Below are 17,529 nucleotides of genomic sequence, written 5' to 3'. Positions count from 1 at the left end.
CATCCTTGTGGTTAAGATTGTAGGCTCTGGAGTTTATCTACATGGGTCCATATTATAGCTCCTTTTCTAGGGCCTTGGGTAAGGCACTTAATTTCTCTGAGGCTCAATTTTCATCCTAGAAGAAGGAGATCACATTTGTCAAGAGTTCTGAAGAGCCCAAGATTTCACTCTACTTGAAAGCCAGCTTGCCACACTTTTGTGGACACTGGCAGAATACATGAGACTCTGTTCAGAGAAAAAAGATTTTATCATTCATAACACAGCAGATGGCACAAACTTCATATTTGTATTGCTTCCTCCTGTCCTCCAGGATCCCCCGGGTGATAGGGGTACAAGGTCAGGTAGATGCTGCCCATACAATGGGTTTGAATCATGGTTAACAAACTCTGAAGTTGGGAATTCCAGCTCTTTTTAAATGGGCTGTGAGCAAATCTGTCTGAACTTGGCCCCAGCAGGAAACATTATCTTTATTATAACAGACAAATATGATTTAGTAATCTGTCTCTATCTTCCCAGAGAGACATGTCTCCCAACCACATTACCTCCTCATTGGATCATTGAGAGGGCTAAATCAGGTACCACCTATAATGGCTTAGTATGAAATAAACCTGGTATGAAATAAACCCTCATTAATGAGCTGTTGTAATCATGCCTCCCTGTTTTACCTACTTCTCTTTGTGAAGCATTCCGGGTGCTTTCATTTGCTCCAACATGCTATGCTTATTTTGCCTGGGGGCCTTTAACCTGATCACTGTGTCTGGAATATTTGACCCCACTCCTCACACCATCCCTGATTCTCCCCTACTTTTCGTCCCAACCTATGAGCTTAGATGCTCCTGCTCTGTGCTCACACAGTTCACTCATTCTACAAGAATTCTCTCTTGTAGAACACTTAGCAACCCTAAGCATTGATGTTGTAATTAATTTCTTAAACCACTTGGAATGTAAGCTATGGTACGTTAGAGAAAATATGAAGCAACAAAAAGTGGCTCTGGCTAGCTTAAAGGAACACGGAGAATTTATTGGCAGGTTTTTGGATTATCTTACGGAATCAAAGTTGGATCTGAACAATCAAGAGCACGGAAAGGGGAGGAAGAGGTAAGAGCTAGCGACCTCTGGGGCAGCTGCCTACAGATCGATTAATGGACTCAGATCTATGATCCCAGATTTTAGGGGTATCTTTTCCAAATCTCAAAGACCAGAAAGAGAATCGGAATTCAGCTTGGATTAGGTGGTCACCCTGAATAAATCAGTTATGGTCCGTGGATGGAGTTACAGAATACAAGCCATACTTTGGGGGACCATTCCCAATGTAGAAATAACAGACTGAGCCAGTCCCCTCCAAGGACTGTCTGTCACTGAGAATATGCCCAACATGTACTTTATTCCTGTCTCCAGTCTTGCCTCCTCCAGTTCCCCACCCCCCCCCAATTGCTGTAGGACTACTGTAGTATTATTATCTCTTCCACACTCTGTTGTGTAACATTGGGCCTGGACCCTGCAAAGCACATTCCTGCTCAGCTAGCTGGATCTCTGTCAGGCTCTGACAAGGGGGGCACCAGGAGAAGCATGCAGGGTTGGAGGCAGGACAAGGGATTTGCTCCTTCCTGGCAGCTTCCTGTTTTTGTTAGTCTGACTACCCCCCTCGCTTCTTCACCCAGCAGTGCCAGTTCACTTTCACATCAGCACTGGAAACTCCCCTCTGAGTAGACACCAGAACCAACTGAGCAGCACTCTTGCCTCCAGGAAAGTTTCGGCTCTCAAGAGAGTTTCCGAGTTTCAACCCCATGGGGCCCCCTTCTCTAGATTCCTTCTAAGGCTTTTCGTCTCAGCAACCCCAACCTCTCTCTGTATGCCTGACCCCAAGGGTAGCGACTGCTTTCCTCAGTTTCTGCCCCTGTGATAGTGTGTTATTCCCTTCCTGACTTTTCATTGCTCTGGTCAATAATTCTTTATAGTATATTGTCTTTATTGTGTAACTGGTGTGGTTTCTGTTTCCTGACTGTGCCCTGACTGATGCAAGGGGTCATTTTCCTAAAATAGAAATCAGATCATGTTACTCCTTTGCTTAAAATGCTTCAGTGGTTGCACCAATGTTCATAGCAACACTATTCACAATAGCCAAAAGGTGGAAACAAATGTCCATCAACTGATGAACTGGATAAACAAAATGTGGTATATCCATCCATAATGGGTTATTATTCAGCCTTAAAAAGGAATGAAATTCTCATACATGCTGCCATATAGATGAACTTGGAAAACATTATGCTACATGAAATAAGCCAGACACAGAAGGACAAATATTGTATGTATCTACTTATATGAGGTACCCACAATAGGCCGAATTCATAGAGACAAAGTAGAACAGGGGTTACTAAGGGTTATGGGGCTGGGGGAAATAGGGAGTTGTTGTTTAGAGGGTACAGAGTTTCTGTTTAGGATGATGAAAAAAAATCCTAGAGATTGGTAGTCGTGATGGTTGTGCAACATTGTGAATGTGCTTAATGCCACCGAATTCACTGAATTGTGTACTTAAAAATGGTTAAAAGAGTAAATGTTATGTCATGTACATTTTATTACAATGAAAAAAATCACCCAAATTGCTTCAGTAGCTCCCATTGACTAAATACTGGTTCAGTGAGGAAAAAGATGTGTTGAACTTTTCCTGAGCAATCTCCGGGTGTGCTGCTGCCCTGGCTTGTGCATTTGACACTCATAATGGATGGGATACCTATTTTCATCCTGGAGGCACCGCACCATATTTGGATGATATCTCCTGCCACCACATGGGGCATTGTCAGCAGGCCTGGTTTTCTCTTTCCATTTGAGCGGTGTTTTTAGGATCTCCCAAGATGACCTTGTTCAATGACTTCCCGCCAGACAGGATATTTAATGCAATTGTTTCTCTCTACATTGGCCCCAAACTGGACTTTAGCATGAACATTCTTACCAACTCACTTTTTAACTCAAGATGGCCATCCATTTGGTGTTTCTCATTTTGTCACACTGTTGAAATCTAGGTTCCTATGGTCAAAAATCTGCTTACCACGATCTGAAGAAGTAGGAAGCACGAGAACAGTGTAAGTGAAATATCTCTAGCCTTGTGCTTTGCTTGCCTTTTGAAAGTTAACTTTAACATGGAGGATTTGACACCACGGTGTGTCCTAACACCCTCAATTGACAGAAGATAATAGGGTGATAATAGATAGATTCAGGCCAAGAAGATTTTTCTTCTATTATCAATTGAATTTCAGTGGAGGAAGTTTCAGTGGCAATTATATTTCTCCCTCGCTTTCTCTATCAAGGAATGAGTATAATTTAGATAGTTTGCCTAAGAGTAAAATAATACCAACAAATATGAAACCAACCTGATATGCTCAATTCCTTGGTGAGGCATATCAAGATATGCTAGCAAACTGTCAGAAGCTGTAAATCTAGCTAATCTCCCTCGTAGCTCTTTCTAATCTTTCCCTTCAGCTCACAGAAAACCCATGTCCCCTGCTAATTCTATGTTAGGTTAATTGGATTGGCTGTGTAATATCCAATTGAGATTACCTCCGTAGAATTTATTTATAAATTTTATTCCCTAAGTAGTGACAGAGTGAGATAGTACTTTTTTTTTTTTTTTTTTACTACTGTAGTTAACATCCCCTTACGGAAGAAAATGTCTTTAAGGCTTTTGGATTTATTAAGGAAAGAAAAATATAGTCACAAAACAGAAAAAGAAGAGGTGGGGTGACATCCTTCACGTCTAAAGTGAGAGCTAGATTTGGGATGATCTGTGAAGAAACTACTTCCTGAATCTTTTTATCAAGACTCCTAGTGCCTCAAGACATACTGAGTGGCGTGAATGGTGCAAAGGAAGGAAGAGTTGCATTTTCAGCACCATACTCATACCCATTTCCAGGCTCCCCTCACACTGTATTAGATGACCTGCAGTGGACAATTAGAGGGACTCATGCAATGAGTCTGGGGAGGAGTTCGTGCATTATTGTCCAGCCCTAAGACACAATGGCAGGGACTCTATGACCGGTCTGGTGTGGGAGGGAACAACACGATTCTCTGCGGCAGCCCTGTTGCAAAGCCTGGTGGAGAGGAGCCCAGATACTGGAGCCAGACTCTAGCTCCAGTAGGCAGTAAGGTCTTGAGCAAGTTACATAGTCATCCCGTGGCTCTGTTTTCCTATCTATCCATCTATCTACATGCCTCATTCTTTTGAGAATTAAATGAGATAATACACAATTAGACTAGTGCCTACCCTATATGAAGCATTTAATAATTGTTAACTATTTTTATTGACACTCTTCTGTCAAACTCAGAGTCTCAGGGGACTGGTGTTGGAGATGGCCACAAATAGTCTCATGAGAAAGGAAAAGAGAGTGAATGCGGGGGCCTTGGAGAGAAGGAGGAAAGCACCACCGTCCCACTTTGGGATGGATTGGTACTGGTCTTTTAACCTACACAGAGCATGCTCATTTGCCAACTAATTTCTATCTCTAAACTCTCAAGGCAATGAAATCCAATGTTTAAAATGTGGTTAGAGTTGGTGTGGTTGGGCAAAGAAAGGCATCATTTTCACCCTACCTGTGTAGGTGTGGTAGTGGCATAGGGTAGGGGCTAATGGAACAGACTTTGGAGCCAAAGTGTCTGAGCTTTGTAACCAGCCCCACCAATTACTGGCCAAGTTCATTGGCAAGTTATATAACATCTCTATGCAATGGTTTCCTCTTCTGAGAAGTGGGGATAATAATAGTATCTGCCTTGTAGTATTGTTATGAGGATTAAATGAGTAAATAATTGAAAGCAATGCAAATTTCCTTTGGAACATAGTAAGTGCTGTGTAAACCTCTATAGCCTAAAGATTTTATAGTAGTTGTCATTTCCATGTGAGTTTAACTCTATTATCTACCTGTAGCTTCAGATCTTTGGAGGAATTTAAGGTGGAAGCATTCACCAATGCAACAGTATTTCTGAATTACCTTGAGTTTGAATTTCTGATTCTAGAAATTTGTACACAGTGAGTATACGAGATTCATTGGTGAATGTTTAATGTGTTTCCCAAAGAGGGAAATAGGAAGAAAGAAGAGGCAACCCTGCCCAGTGAAAATGAACCAGATGGTTATAAAAAACATAAAGCACTTTTAGGAGGCAGAAAAGGAGAAAATTTAGAAGAGACTCAATAAAGGAAGATGGGTACCATAGCTGGGCAAGGGATATTTGGTGAAATGACTTAAACCAGTTTTGGATGCTGCGAGACAGAGTTGCTAAAGAGATGGTAACATACACAGCAAGGCACACACTTACCCCCTTTCCCACTCCTCCCTCCCATGACGCCTTTATATTTTTAGCCTGTGGGGTTGGAATGATGAATGCCCAAGTGGAAATAATGTTGGAAGGAGATTTTTTTTTGGCAAAATGGCAGTAAGGGCTGCCAAGGGTTTTCTAAGATGTAAACAAATCATCCACCTTCATCAGGGAAAGATTAACACATATTATTCCCGAGTCAGTGTGGGATTTTCACCTTCTGCAGTGTGCAATTTGAATTCTCCCCCATCATCAAGAGTTTTTACAACCCAATGTGTATTAAGCACTCCGTTACTCGGAGAAATCCTTGGTGTTCCAGCTGCTAGAATCAAATAATCAGGCACACATCAGGAAATAAAAATCTTCTTCTACTCGATATAAACAAGTTATGAGGGTAGAGTAGAAGTGGTGCTGACTTAGGGTTTGGATTTTCTCTTGGTTATGCTACCAACTGCTCTTCTGTGTATCTACTCTTGCAGTTATAAGAGAAGAGCATGGGATTAAATGATATTCAAGATTCCTCCAGCTCTGAATCCTATGATCTCATGTTCTGTGTCATTCTAGGCTACTCCAGGCAGAAAGTAGCTCTGTCTTTATAATCATGATAAAAACCTTCCAGAGTTTCAGAACACCCTCTCCCATCTTTTGGAATGTCCTTTTCTCCCAGGGTCACACTGTGAATGCTTTTATATGCCTTCTAGAAACTTATGGCTTGGGGTGTCTGGCTGGCTCAGTGGGGGGAGTGTGTGACTCTGGATCTTGGGGTTGTGAATTCGAGCCCCAAGTTGAGTGGAGAGACTGCTTTAAAAAATAAAAAAATAAAAAATCTTTACAAGCTCATGGCTTTCCACTAGAGTATATGGCTCCTCCCTCTCACCAGACCTTGTAGGCTTGCGGTCTTCTACAATGCACCCTCTTTGAAATACTGTCTCCATTTCTCTTCTTAACTTTAGCTTCAACCCAAAATTCACCTGTTTTGCAGCTCCCTTCCCCAGAGCCACATTCTTAGTAAGATAGCTTTAAAAATCATGCATTCAAAAAATGTTTCTCTTTTTGGATGAGATATCTGCCTTTTAATATGGGCTCAACCCAAAGGAATGGTAGGAAGTTCAGTTAGCACAAATGATGGGGAGATACTTACCAGAACCTTCAGGAATCCCAAATCACACTCATAAGCAACTGCCTACATGTAAAGTCTACTTATATCTTCAGGAAACTCAATTCAAGAAACGTATCAAACACCAGATGTGTGTTTTTTATTATTGTAGGCCCTGGTGGAGTGAAAGGTGCAACACAAAGATAAATAAGATCGTTCTTTCTTTTAAGAAGCTTAAGATTTAGTAGAACTACAGAGTATTTTTTTTATCTTAACAGATAACTTTCAAAATGTTTTATTGTGATAAAATATACATAACATTTATCATTTTAACCATTTTCAAGTGCACAATTTAGTAGCATTAAGTATGGCCACATTGTTGTGATAATATTTTTATTTACAATAACTTACTTACTTACCGAGAGCTGTAAGTTTGAGTGTATATATGTATATAAGTAAGTTATAGTTTGCACCTTGGAGAATTTAACCTTTTAAGTGTGACTTAGCTGAACGTACAATTTTTTGGTCAAGAATTTTAAGGCAGTCTGCTTGCCTGCCTGCCTGCTTTTCTTCCCTTTCTTCTCTCTTTCCCTTCCTTCCATTTCTATTCTGTTCCTAAAGTGATCTGAAGTGAATTACAAAAATACGTACGATCCAGCAGGCTGAAATAAGTGAAAATTTGTCAGGGTACATGAGGGTAGGAAAGTGAGGTGGAGCCATGTGTGAGGTTAGTACAAAAGACACATGCCTTGGAGTCCTAGAAACATGTTAGCGACAGGCTTCAAATTTTATTCCCACCTTCCCAGAGCCAGTTTAGCAGAGAAATTTGATCCATTACAAGATTTACAGTGTCCTGCCTGTGACATAAAACAAGAAAACAGGTGCTCAAGAGCACACAGCTTTTCTTGATACTGAGATCAGAAAGAAAGTTCTCCTGTGGGCTGTAACTGAGAGGATATGTGTGGTGTAATGAACAGCCATCTGTAGAGCCTATATAATAATGAATCAGTATGAACTGTCTCTTATTGATAACCTTCAGTATACACTAATGACGTTGCCTGAAAGATCAGTTCAGTAAAAATAGTGTGCTTCCAGTACTCAGGTCCCTACTGGCCAGGCCGAATCTAGGGATAGATTTTAGAGGGCCTAGGGTGAAGTAAGGTGAACTAAGATGTAGACATGCACAGTTGTTGAGGTGGCCTCAGCCAGCTGGAGCATCTGGGCACATCCCCAGATCGAATGCCTGGAACCCAACAACTGCATCTATTTACATTAATGTGCCTCACAAATGTTAATGCTGTCTCCGTGTGTCTGTGACTTTAGAAAAGTAGGGAGGTGTTGTTTAGGACTACTCTACTTTGTGACGGTGCAGCCCCATTACCCACATCTAAGAGACTGCTCAGCATTTTTTACGTAAGTGGGAAGGCTTAGTGGTGTGATGTGCTCTTTCTAAAGTGATATTAAGCATAAGCTAAAAGGAGAACAAGATCATAGTGTTTATCTAATCTATTTCTTCCAATCTGAGTCTCAATATAAGTGCTCTTTAAGTTCTAGATAGACAGAAATGACCACAGCCTCTATAGAAACCATGGAGATTAGCCCATTTGTTACGGTTTTTGGCCGTTGAGGTTTCTGGGATAGGGCAATCCCTCACTGTATGAGTCTTGGTGGCTGAGAAAGAACCATTGGAGAAGCCATGAGTTTGGAGAGTGCCATTCTTTCCTTGCACATGACTTGGCTAAATATACATGCAAACTTTATTTTTTTATTTATTTCTTATAGTTTAATGTATTTAAATAGCAAACTTACAGGAATAGCACAGAAGATAGACAACATTAAAAACGTGTGTTTGCCTGTCAGACAAGTCAGTTAGAAAAGTGTAGTGAATGGATGGAATCTACCGCATGATAAAATGCTGCCAACACCATTTAGTTGTTGTCAATAAGAAATGTACTTGTTTTTAAAAAAATCCAAATTCTGGCATCGTCCAAAAAAATGTAACAGGTCTATTCACAATTGTTATAAAGTCAAACTGCTGAAACATGTTCACTGAAGTATTCTGACTTACATGAATGCTTTCTGTCCCTGCATTTATATTAAAAATTCACATACACATGACAATGGAAAAACTGCCAATACCTGATTTCTGTTCCCTATTTTTCCACTTGGAATCATATATTTAGGTACTTTTTGATCCCATGGGGAAAAAATACTGGTCAGAAACACCAATAACAGGAAGAAGAGAAAAAAAAATTTTTTTAAAGAACGCCATGTTTTCCATCATAGCAGATTCTTAAGCATGTTCCCCACCAATGCAGCGTGCTAGCTGGATGTATCTTGGCATAATTGTTACACGTTTGGCATGGATAGCACACAGGTTGGTGTCTTCGAAGAGGCCCACCAGATAGGCCTTGCTCGCGGCCTGCAAATCAAACTTTCAATCTAAGTACGTGGTAGGTAGAGGAAGGGACCGTAAGGTTTGTTTCTCAGTAGTTGTGCTGGTTTAGCATCATCATCTGTACCTGATGACAGTGACCAGTGGCAGCTGAGTCAAGGGACCAAAGAAGTGTTCAGCAATGACAGCAGGACTGGCTAACTGTGCCTTTATCTTGGGTTTTGCCTATTTTACAAGCCTAATTCTCCAGCCTTCTATTTGGGCTTCTGAGTTACCTAATATTTTTTTCCAATAATTCCTTTTTTGCTTCAGGTAGCCAGATTGTAATAAAGAAGCTGGAGGAGACAGGCCACAATTGATTCTTCTTCACAGAACTAAAAACTAAGGAAAAGGTTACTTTAGCCTGGATCAGTTTCTCCAGAAAGTGATACAGAGGTCAGCCATGATCCAGGAGTTTGTACCAAATTACTCTTGCCTGCCATGCCTACTCATCCCACACAGGCCAGAGAAATCTCATCCTGTAAGAGGGCAAGGAACATTTGAGATCAAACATTTAGTTAGCCAGCAGGTCTTTAATTTATGGACATTTAGAAAATTGGATAGCTTCTCTCTGTATGTAATTTGAGAGGTCCACATCTGTAGAGCTGATGGGGTGGTGGAACAATGATCAAAATCAGAGTCCACGTTGACAGTGGTCCTTGAACACCTTTGCGGGGCAGAAACTCATCCTCCAGAAGAGTACAATCAGCTTGAGTTTACTAATCAAGTAGAGAATCTTGGACTGGAGAACAAGCATCCTAAGAATCTGATGGCGTTCAAGACATGCTATCCACAAAATATGGCACCTTGGCATAATGGATATTTCCAGCTGAAGGAATTTGAGAAATGGCTTGTGCAGGAAGGGCTCTCTGACCTGAAGCCAGCCATAAAACCCTCAAGTGAGAAGTACCCACTGCTCATCATCAAACTTAGCATTAAAAATACTCAGGTTGAGCTGTTTTTTGGGGGGTCTTTATTTCCTTATGAAGGCTTCTGTGTCGTGTAAAATTGATATTAAATAAATCTGTGTGCTTTTTCTCTTGTTACTCTGTCTTTGGCGACAGGGGTCCCAGTCGAGAACATAGATGGGTAAAGAAAAAAGATACTTTCCCTCCCCTACAAACCATGGCATCCAGCTAGTTGGCCTTAATCTGTGAAGCTGAACAAGCAATCCTACCAAGTATAAACTTAGGCCTGAACTTCTAGGAACTTTGGTGCCATCTTTATAAAGATGGCTGTGGTCGTAACTCCAGCCAGACTCCACTTTCACATGGCCCTCTCCTTTGTCATCTGTCTCCTGTGAGGACATTTGTCATTGGATGTAGGGCTTACCTGGGGAGCCCAGGATGATTGCATCTCAAGACCCTTCATTTAATTACATCTGCAAAGACACTTTTTTCCAAATAAGTTCACATTCACAGGTCGTGGGTGAATGTGTCTTTGGGAGAGGCTCCAGTTCTACCCACCATTGGTCCCTCAAGCGCAGGCCTCCATCTGAGCACAGGATGCTGTCTGTTGGCATCATGCCGACCTGAGAACTGCCTGGAGCTGGTGTTGGCTCGGGTTCAATGGTGGCTGCTGGAGGCTGCTCTTCTCCCTCTTTCCACGGTCCCCACTGCCAGGAAGGGCCAGGCTGAGGCAGAGCCCAGGGAGCGGGCAGCTCATCCCGCCTTTATCCCTGGTGGAGGCTTTTTATTCCCAACTCCCTACGTGGCAAAATAGAAGGGGAAGCTCCTATGTCCTTATTTTCTAAAGGCTCCCATTCCTGTTTTATTTACAGCCTTAAAAATAAACTTCTATTAGCTTTTTATTTCTGTGGTTGTTTATGTTAGAGGTTCTCCATATTTATGCACAGGAAGAAATTCTTTCAGTCTCTCAAGCACTTTAGAATTTAATGCCAACCTGCCACTATTATTTTGTTTTCCATTATTTATGAGCCCAATCCCTTTTTGACTTTTAAGCATGGTCTTAGCTGGCGTTGTTTCTCCTCCAACCCCAGGTCATATTTTTTCTTTTTTTTTTTTAAAGATTTTATTTATTTATTTGAGAGAGAGAGAATGAGAGATAGAGAGCATGAGCGGGAAGAGGGTCAGAGGGAGAAGCAGACTCCCCGCCGAGCAGGGAGCCCGACGTGGGACTCGATCCTGGGACTCCAGGATCACGACCTGAGCCAAAGGCGGTCGCTTAACCAACTGAGCCACCCAGGCGCCCCGATATTTTTTTTTCTTTATCTTGGAAGTAACTCTTAAAGAATGAGATTGACTGTAATGTGCACTGACATTCACTTTTTTTTCCTAGAGGAAATTGCAATATCTGATGTCTTAATATGCAAAATGAAGTGTTCCTTCAAGTATTTTCTCAAGAAGCAGAAGAGGATGAGGAAATTACAGACAGCTCTTGACTGCAGACCACCCGTGTGCATTTCCTGATCTCTAGAAGCTGTCAGGGCTGGGCTGAAAAAGGGAAAGGAATCAAAACTCCTATCAGCCAACTTTGCTGCTTGCTAGGCTCTCTGGAAAAATATCTTGTGAGGGAAAGCCTGGAGTTATTGACTTACGTGAAATGCTTAGTGTGGTCTGTGAATTTTCACTCTTTCTGAACGATTCACACCCCCTGTATCTCAGATGACAGGAAGTGAAGCATCACTTTGATATTCTAATTTTGAAAATTCCTGAAGGATCCCAAAGTCAGAACATGGGGACATTATGACGGACGTTTGAAATTATGAACGGTTTGCCCATTATTTATCTCCATGCATTCCTGGTTTCCATGACATTCGTTACTTTTCTTTTTATTCTGGGAGATGATTATTTCCTGGTATGATGCCAGAGTCTCTGGGGGTAAAACTGGTGAATCACACCATAATGAAAATGCTTTTCAAAATTTCTATTTTTGAATTTTTATTAAATATTTTGCAGAATCTTGTTTTCCATGTAAAGGTATGTTTGTTTCCTAATGAAAGTCAAGCTGACAACCCCTCCACAGCTTTTCATCAGTACTGCCAGAAGGTAATCAAATTTGGTTCATAAAACTAAGAAATCTTGTTTCTTTGAGCTTTTTTCCCAAACTTTGTCACTTAGGGAAAAGATTCAGTTCCAGCAAACTTTCTATGGCAGGACCGTAATAATTAGTCTTTAGCATGAAACTATTTGTGTTTCAGCCATTACTGTTTCCAAAAAATATACTGTGCTGAATATCAAGAGCATCTGGAAAGAGCTATTAAATAAGAAAATTTCGTATGATGTTCAGGAAAACCCCTTATTATTTCAATTAAATATTGCATTTTTTATTTGAAAATAAATTGCAAGTTTGACACTGACAGGGTTCAGAACATGTTACCCCAAAACATGGCACCTTGATATATTGAACATTTTAAGCTGAGAAAGTTTGAGAAAATGCCAGAAGCTGTAAGGCCTCTCTGACCTTCACCTGCCCTTCTCCCCTGAAGCAGTTTGCAAGACCCTCCTGGGAGAAGTGCCTTCCCTGTACGTGGAGGAAAAGAGCAGCCTTTTCTCTCAGATGGAGGGAGAAGAATCCAAATCAACAGGCCTACTGAATTTCTCCAGCTTATTACATTTAGCTTATACCCCATTTGTCCTATCATATTTCTCCATGACTGTCTACTCTCCATCCAACCTGGCATAAAAAACACTGAGGTTTAACCATTTTTCTGATTCTTCATTTCTTTATGAGGGCTCCTGTGTCACAGAAAACTTATATTAAATAAATTTGCATACTCTTCTCCTGTTAACCTGTCTTTGTCAGTTTAATTTTCAGACTCAGCCAGGGTCCCTAAGAGAGTCAAGAAAAACTTTTTCTTCCCCTACAGTATCAAGGGTTAGCTCATGTTTTATTAAACCAAAGCTTAGAGTCCATTGCCATGAGGCCCCAAATTAATAATTTTCTGATTTTCTTTTATTTTGGTGTCTAATTTTCTAGCTGAATAATGTAATTAAGGGACGGTATTCATCATCATTGTTGTCTTCATATTTTTTACACAGGAATTTTTATCCCTTCTCTAAAGATTGTTCTTTTTTTGCCCAGATTTGGATAAATGGCCATGAGTCTTCAGGTCCAAAGTCACTCATACACACCCCACCCACCGCTGTTGTATATTTGTGAAGGGACTGAATATTTTTTAAAATGCTATTTCTGGTTTTTAAAAAAATGCCTCTTGGTGATTATATGCCATGTTTTGTTTTTCAAAGATGTCAGGTAGTACTAAGAGTATAATCCCTATTCAAATTCCACCTCAAAGAGTCAGAGCCCTCTCAGCAAATCTCTCTTTCTCCTTAATCTGGTCGGAGCCGGTTTCTGTTGCTTCAAACACAAATAACTATATAATATTCTTTCCAGTCTTACAGAGTGTCTACTCTAGTGGGGAATATGGTGATGAAACAAATACATTAAGGGGTTATTTTAAATAGGAAGTGCCAAGAAGAAACTAAAGCAGGGTGAGCCTGGGATGAGGCTAACCAGAGCAGGCCCTTTGGGGAGTAGTATCTGAGCTGAGACCAAATGAGATACACCAGAGCTGGGCTGACTGAGGAAGCGTGCACCCTGGGTTGACTGAGGAAGTGCGCATCCTGAGCAATAGAAATGGGAAAGCGCTAGGTGGCAGTTTCCATAGCTCAGGGTAGAGAGGAAGGTGGGCGGGACCGGGGTGGCCAAAGCACTGGGCTGGTAGTCACACTTAGGACACAAGGATGACAAGACTGGTTGGGGGATTCGATGTGGATGCTGATGGAGAGGACAAAATCGAGCATGAATCTGGGGTGTCTGGCTCAAGTCATCAGGTAGATGCTGCTGCTCTTAAGCGAGGTGGGGAGGTCTGGAGGAGAAGCAGATTTGGGGGGAATCGTGAGCCCTGCCTTAGACGAGTTAGGGTTTGCGAGGCCCAGTGGATGTCCAAGTGGAGAGGCACTGGCTGAGGCAGGTTGAGGTCTGGGCTGGAGATCCAAGTGTGCCATCGGCATGAAGCAGTGTCTAAAGCAGTGATATTGAGTGTAGCTTAAAGACACGCAAAGGGAGAGCAGAGCCATGGGGAACCCCAAGGTTTACAGTTGTGGAAAAGAAGGAGGTTCCAGTAAATGACACCAGGAATGAATGGCCTGCGAGGTTCAGGAATGCCAGGTGAATGTGGTTCCATGAACTTGAGGGGAAAGAAGTGTTTCAAGAGGGATGATGTGGCAGGCTGTGCCAAATGCTATTGCAAAGGTAAACAGTGTGCAGATAAAGCAATAGTCGTAGGATGTGGCCTGGGGAAGATATCTGTGTGGGGGAGGGTGTGTGGGGGGAGACTTCCTTGGGAAATGGAGCCTGCTGCAGAAGTCTGGGACGTTGCCCTGACTGCATCTTTCCACTTCCAGGGCAAGTCAGTATTTCTTCTGTTGGCAGGTGGAATTGTTTCTTTCCTTCTGACCCTCTGTTGCTGTGGGTACTGCACAAAGGAGAATCTGCTTGTCATTTCCCATAAGAAAGATGAACTATGAGGGTGGTTGGCATTGGTTTCTTATGTGAACTAATTTAATCATTACAGTATAACTGTTTCTCTCTTTGGATACAGAGTCACGTCATCTCTCTCCTGCATGCTTCTTTTTTTTTTTTAATTTTTTTATTGTTATGTTAATCACCATATATTACATCATTAGTTTTTGGTGCAGTGTTCCATGATTCATTGTTTGTTCATAACACCCAGTGCTCCATGCAGAACGTGCCCTCCTCAATACCCATCACCAGGCTAACCCATCCCCCTACCCCCCTCCCCTCTAGAACCCTCAGTTTGTTTTTCAGAGTCCCTCATCTCTCATGGTTCGTCTCCCCCTCTGACATACTCCCCTTTTCTTCCTCTCCTGTTATCTACTTCTTTTTCTTTTTTCTTAAAATATGTTGCGTTATTTGTTTCAGAAGTACAGATCTGTGATTCAACAGTCTTGCACAATTCACAGCGCTCACTGTAGCACATACCCTCCCCAATGTCTATCACCCAGCCACCCCATCCCTCCCACCCCCAACCACTCCAGTAACACTCAGTTTGTTTCCTGAGATTAAGAATTCCTCATATCAGTGAGGTCATGTGATACATGTCTTTCTCTGATTGACTTATTTCACTCAGCATAACACCCTCCAGTTCCATCCACGTCGTTGCAAATGGCAAGATCTCATTCCTTTTGATGGCTGCATAATATTCCATTGTGTATATATACCACCTCTTCTTTATCCATTCATCTGTCGATGGGCATCTTGGCTCTTTCCACAGTTTGGCTATGGTGGACATTGCTGCTATAAACATTGGGGTACACGTACCCCTTCGGGTCCCTACATTTGTATCTTTGGGGTAAATACCCAGTAGTGCAATTGCTGGATCGAACGGTAGCTCTAATTTCAACTGTTTGAGGAACCTCCATACTGTTTTCCAGAGTGGTTGCACCAGCTTGCATTCCCACCAACAGTGTAGGAGGGTTCCCCTTTCTCCACATCCCCACCAACATCTGTCGTTCCCTGACTTGTTAATTTTAGCCATTCTGACGGGTGTGAGGTGGTATCTCATTGAGGTTTTGATTTGGATTTCCCTGATGCCGAGTGATGTTGGGCACTTTTTCATGTGCCTGTTGGCCATCTGGATGTCTTCTTTGGAGAAATGTCTGTTCATGTCTTCTGCCCATTTCTTGATTGGATTATTTGTTCTTTGGGTGTTGAGTTTGATAAGTTCTTTATAGATTTTGGATACTAGCCCTTTATCTGATATGTCATTTGCAAATATTTTCTCCCATTCTGTCGGTTGTCTTTTGGTTTTGTGGACTGTTTCTTTTGCTGTGCAAAAGCTTTTTATCTTGATGAAATCCCAATAGTTCATTTTTGCCCTGGCTTCCCGTGCCTTTGGCGATGTTTCTAGGAAGAAGTTGCTGTGGCTAAGGTCGAAAAGGTTGCTACCTGTGATCTCCTTTAGGATTTTGATGGACTCCTGTCTCACGTTTAGGTCTTTCAACCATTTGGAGTCTATTTTTGTGTGTGGTGTAAGGAAATGGTCCAGTTTCATTCTTCTGCATGTGGCTGTCCAATTTTCCCAACACCATTTGTTGAAGAGACTGTCTTTTTGCCATTGGACATTCTTTCCTGCTTTGTCAAAAATAAGTTGACCATAGAGTTGAGGGTCCATTTCTGGGCTCTCGATTCTGTTCCATTCATCTATGTGTCTGTTTTTGTGCCAGTACCATACTGTCTTGATGATGACAGCTTTGTAATAGAGCTGGAAGTCCGGAATTGTGATGCCGCCAGCTTTGCTTTTCTTTTTCAGTATTCCTCTGGCTATTCTGGGTCTCTTCTGGTTCCATACAAATTTTAGGATTATTTGTTCCATTTCTTTGAAAAAAGTGGATGGTATTTTGATGGGGATTGCATTGAATGTGTAGATGGCTCTAGGTAGCATTGACATCTTCACAATGTTGATTCTCCCAATCCATGAGCATGGAACGTTTTTCCATTTCTTTGTGTCTTCTTCAATTTCTTTCATGAGTATTTTATAGTTTTCTGAGTACAGATCCTTTGCCTCTTTGGTTAGATTTATTCCTAGGTATCTAATGGTTTTGGGTGCAATTGTAAATGGGATAGACTCCTTGATTTGTCTCTCTTCTGTCTTGTTGTTGGTGTATAGGAATGCCACTGATTTCTGTGCATTGATTTTATATCCTGCTACTTTACTGAATTCCTGTATGAGTTCCTGCATGCTTCTTATCACTCCATTTTGTGGACAGCTCCTCAAAGGTTTCGTTGACTAAATAAATCCTTTTCTGCGGTATCATGAGACATCTTGTACAATAGTGTATTCTGATGTCTTTGAAGTCAGATATACACCTGGGTTTGAATCGTGCCCTCATAATCACTTGCTTATTGTACAAACTTGGCCATATTATATAATCCATCTCTGCCTCCATTCATTCATCCAAATAACTAAGATACACTTTACACTCCACCCCACAGGACTGTTTTGAGTATCAAATGAGACAATTGCTACAATGTTCAGTGCCTTGCACACAGTAAAATAAATGATAGTGGTGGAACAATAACTACATAGAAACCTGTAATAAACTCAGAGAAAATGCTTTGACTCCCCTAAAAATTTGAATGAATATGATTCAAGATGGGCAACGAGCAAAGACTATCTAAAGCAAGAGTTTTGGGATCTGACACTCATCGCTGCGCTTCATCCTCCCCTTGAAGATTTTACACTAATTGCTGCAGATCCTCATCATTCCCTGAGTGAGGGGAGTGTCTCCATCCATTGTCAATCGTCAGTATCAGAGCACCAGAGCTTGATTTTATAAAGGGAGAAACTGGAGATGCAGATGGAAAAGTTAGGTTTGGCATGTTTCAAGGCTTCATTTGTCCAACGGAAAAGGGCATTCAGTGGTATCAAATTCTAAGCACAGTCCTGACTGTGTTCAGGAAGGAGAAATGTAACCTGACTGTTCTGTTCTCAGGCGTTCATCTCATTCTGAACCACATGTGCCATGGGATGCTAGGCAAAAATCAATGTCTTTGGTCTTGCTAATAGTTGGCCTCGGGCTTCCCAGAAAAATCTTGAAGACCTGAGTTCACAACTTTGCTGGAGATTGACAGGTGGGACAAGATGTTCAAGTGATGAACATGAAGAGAAACAAATCCCTTTAAGGTAAAAATAGACATAGCTAGTAGA

Source organism: Callorhinus ursinus, unplaced genomic scaffold (genome assembly GCF_003265705.2).
Source record: "Callorhinus ursinus isolate GAN/ISIS: 27379988/994484 unplaced genomic scaffold, GSC_fseal_2.0 scaffold6, whole genome shotgun sequence".
In the NCBI taxonomy this organism is placed as follows: Eukaryota; Metazoa; Chordata; class Mammalia; order Carnivora; family Otariidae; genus Callorhinus; species Callorhinus ursinus.
This window is presented reverse-complemented; position numbering follows the sequence as displayed.